This window comes from Belonocnema kinseyi, chromosome 1 (assembly GCF_010883055.1).
Source record: "Belonocnema kinseyi isolate 2016_QV_RU_SX_M_011 chromosome 1, B_treatae_v1, whole genome shotgun sequence".
In the NCBI taxonomy this organism is placed as follows: domain Eukaryota; kingdom Metazoa; phylum Arthropoda; class Insecta; order Hymenoptera; family Cynipidae; genus Belonocnema; species Belonocnema kinseyi.
The window spans coordinates 112,709,415-112,714,070 of NC_046657.1; positions in this window are offsets into that span (position 1 = coordinate 112,709,415).

Here is a 4,656-nt window from a genome sequence, read left to right on the forward strand (position 1 = left end):
CGAGGGCGCATACTTTGAATAAAATATTTGTTATCATTCTCTTGAAATAAATGTGTTTTTTTCTTGAAAAAATACCGGTTTCATATGTATACACCTGGCACACAACCAAATAGTTCAATTTTTATTAAAAATAGGGGTATCTCTGAACCAACCTAAAGATATAAATTTTCAACAAAAAAGTAAATTATTTTAAAATGAATCTGATATATCATCAGAGATGGTACCTTACCGACAGTAGATCAACCCTCCAAAGCATGAAGGCAGAAAATCTACACAATATCGATCAAGTTAAGTATCTTTAATAACAGAAAATGCTTAACGTCTTGATCAGACTAGATGAAAAATAATATTTTGAAATTAAAATTATTTCTTGAAAAAAAGATCCTACTCCTTCTTCACTCCATTGGGAAACGAAGCACAAAACTTCTGTTATTTTCTTGCATTAAGATTTATTATTCTGATCCCTCTAATAGCTTAATTGTAAAATCACCTGGACGGAAATAAGAAGTTTTGTGGTTCGATTCCCAATGGAATGAAAAGTAAGCAGAATCTTTTTTCAAGAAATGATTTTAATTTGAAAACATTATTTTCCATCTAGTCTGATTAACAAGTTAAGCATTCTCTGTTATTAAAGATACTTAACTTGATGAATATTGTGTAGATTGTCTGCCTTCATGGTTTGGAGGGTTGATCTACTTTCGGTAAGCTACCATCTCTGATGATATAGCAGATTCATTAAAAAATAATTACTTTTACCATTAACACCTAGCTAAAAATTAGCATTATTTTGTTAAATTAAGAGTTCTTATTCTGATCCCTCTAATAGGTACATTGGAAAAGCACCTGACCGGAAATCAGAAGTCTTATGGTTCGATTCCCAATGGAGTGAAGAAGGATCTTTTTTGCAAGAAATTATTTTAATTTACAAAAGTTAATTTTCAACCAAACGATTGAATTTAAAAACAAAAAAATATTTGTTTAAGTTATTAATATATCGAATAGTAAGAAACTAGTTATATTTTTACGTACAAATATAAATTTTCAACCAAACATGGAAGTGAAATATTCAGTTAAAAAGATAATTAATCGCCAGAAAATTTCATCCCGCGCTACATTCGCTCTTATAAATTCTCTTAGCACTTTTATTAAATATGCATTGTTGCAAATTAAGCTGCTTAAAGCTCTGTAGGGTTAGAGGTACACATTTCTATCATTACATTCGTGCCACTTAGTCCATTTTTGACAGACATTTGTAAATCTATATTTACTTTCTAAATTACCCTAAAATAAATAAAAACTACCCAGTGGACAGAAAATTTGGCGACATCTTTACGACATCCTTAAGACATCTTGACGACATCCTATATCCGTGTCGTTTAGGTATATTTACGATATCGTTAAGACTTCGTCAGATCATACGACGTTTTTACGATATCGTAAAGACGCATTAACGATATGGACATAGGATATCGCGGAGTTGTCCTAAAGATGTCGCAACGATGTCGTAAGGACGTCGCCCAATTTTGTGCCCATTGGGTACAATCCTTTTTGCAGACTATCTTTCCTATACCGCGCTCTTATGCTAAAAATAGGATTTTTTAAATATAATTTTGTATGGGTAGACCAAAATATCCTACGAGTCTTCTTTTAGATTTTTGACGTATCTCGGTTCTTTTGGCGTCATATTTAAATTTTTTTTATTAACATACAATTTTTGCTATACGTATGCATGATATCTCAATTATTTGGATTGCGAAATATGCAAAGAAATGCAGTTGAAATTTCTAAATTCAATTTGAATACCAATAATTTTCAAATATAGGACAACTCTAGATAAGATTACCAGTGCTTGTATAATTAAACTTTTTCAAACATTGAATGATGTTAAATAATTTTCTACCAAATTACACACTCCATGTTTAATCACCGTCACTCGTCTTGAGCGTGAAAGAAGACAGGCAATTTCGTAACTTCTTTTAACAATTGCCAGAAGAACAAAATTAAAATATTTCATGACTCACGCTTTATTTGTATTAGATGAAAATTTTAATACTTTTACAAATTAATTTTTTTAAGACTTGGCCACTTAGCAGTCTAGTAAATGTTCTTTATATTTAGAATATATATTTTAATACTTCAAACTTTAAATTGTTTTCGATACAGAAAAACGCCATAAATACAAATTTTACATTTAATCAATAAATTTCGATTCCATCCTAAAAAGTTGGTCCAATAGCGGCAAGCTTTTTTTAAAATCATCCAAATTAATAACTAATCACTTTTTAAATAATTTTGTTTTTTAATTTTCAACTACCAAAAACATAATCTTGTAAAATTACAACTCGATTTCGAATATAAAACGTGGTTTTCGGAAGAACTGAACAAATTAGTTATTAACTTTTTGTAAATTAATGTTTAGTAACATCTTAAGGAATCCTCAGAAAGTAATTTGCATCTATTATCGTTTAATTTTGACTTCAATAAATGACAAGTTTTAAAACATTCCTTAACTAATTTTGAATTGTTTTAATAATCATTATTTGTTTAAACCATTTTTTCGCTATTAATCGTGTAAAGTTATTAGTTTACCGAATTGATGATACACTGAACGAGTGTTGAGAGTAATACATTTTTTTGTAATATTTAGCAATTACTTGTACAATTTTAATTTGTTTAAGCAATTCTTTGCCCTGTGAATTTTGAAAATTTGCTATTTCATTTAATTAAGGACACAATTAATGTTCAAAGTAATAATATTTTTTAAGATATTTGGCCAATTATTTAAATAATTATTAAACATGTACTTGTTGGTTTTCATAGAAAAGGTTAAAAATATATACCCTAATTCTTTAAACAACTAAACTTTTGTTTAACCATTAAATCCGATTGCGGACTAAAGTTTAAATAATTGCTAAATATACTAAATAAAATATTTTTTTTCGAAAAACGAGCTTTTCCCATTTAGAACTCCATGTTAATCTCAAGAGCCTGGGTCCCGAGTTGATTTGAACCGAAAAAAAAATTGAATTTATGTTCCCAGATAAATAAAAAATTGGAATGATCCATTACCAAAAATCAAGATTGGTATTTTTGCATGTATACATTTGGACCACACAAAAATACATAATTGTACCAAATTTAAACATCGTTGATAACGTTGGACCAGCAAAAAATATTTCGTCTACAATTGACTTCGTCGATAAATTACCGATTTTTATGTTTGGATTCCTGCCATTTCTGCCGTAATCATAATTATTTTTCTCTTATATTATCATGACGTCATTTATGGACGATATAGTTTTTGTCATATACCTTATCCACAACAATTGTTCATGAACATTTTATGAACACGAAAGAATGATGGAAAAGTCTTTTTAGGCATATGAATACAATGTGGTCTAGTTGCAATATTTAAAAGAATAGAAAATGTTATTTTATTAAAATCACTGTAAAAAAAGTCTAACTTCACGTTGACGTATTTAGAACAAAATAGTCCTACACTAAAAACGAATCGGTTGGCAAATGCTAATAATGCAATTGTCAGAACAAATAAAAGTTGATTAAATTATAATATTATAAAAAGAAATCTCAAAAAATAGAATTATTATACCACAAAATAAATTTTTTCGCTCTGTGAAAGAAAATCATAAAAGTCTTTGAAAATCGTGACACTAGAACCGCAAGCTAATACTTAAATTTTTGGAGAAAAATGAGTTGAAGGCTAAATTCATCGAAATATCTTATTTTCATTTTTTAGTCTTATTCTGAAATACAATTTCTGAGTAAAAAAATTATCAGATAAAATATGCAGAAGCAGAATTTGCAGGAGCTCAACATCCAGCCACACATTCCAGCTTCCAATCTTGCAAATAAAAAAAGATGGAAGTCATCACAAAATTTAAAACGGCTTCATGGCTTTGTTCAGGTAAAATGTATCAAATAATTTGATGTTATTTTTTTTGTCTACTGGTCTAAAATAAATATTTGTGGATATTTGAAATATGACATTTCAAAAACTTTCCACACAATCAAAAATACTTTAGTAAGACTAAAAAAGGTTCGAATTAGTTTAAAGAGTTAATTTCAGTTCTAATACGGATATTAAAGCGATTCAAACTGCAAACTGTACTTGATAGACTCTGTATTTATTTGCAATCGCCCATAAGGATGTGTTAGTCTCATTTTTTGTGGAAATCGCGATATTTTTAGACATTTTTTTTTGTTGGAAAACAAGTGACAGAAAACAGTGGGGGCTCGTTTTGTTTACTGCCGACCGCTGGTGCCTTTCTTTGACCCGTGGCCAAGTGACATCCAAGCATTCAGAACTAGGGGCCGAAGAATGGCATCAGCGGTCGGCAGTAAAACAAAAAAAGGGCCCCCCCCCCTGCTTTCTGTCACTTGTTTTCCAACAAATAAAAAATGTCTAAAAATATCGCGATTTTTACAAAAAAGAATACTAACACATCCTTCCGGGTGATTGAAAATAAATACAGAGCCTATCAATTACAGTTTGCAGTTTGAATCGCTTTAATATCTGTATTAGAACTGAAGATAATATAGTTGCACATTTTTGTACTTTTAAACAACAATTTTCATTATTTTTCAAATTTCTGAACTGCAACTGGTTCACAACAGTTGTCGTCATACTCATAAATT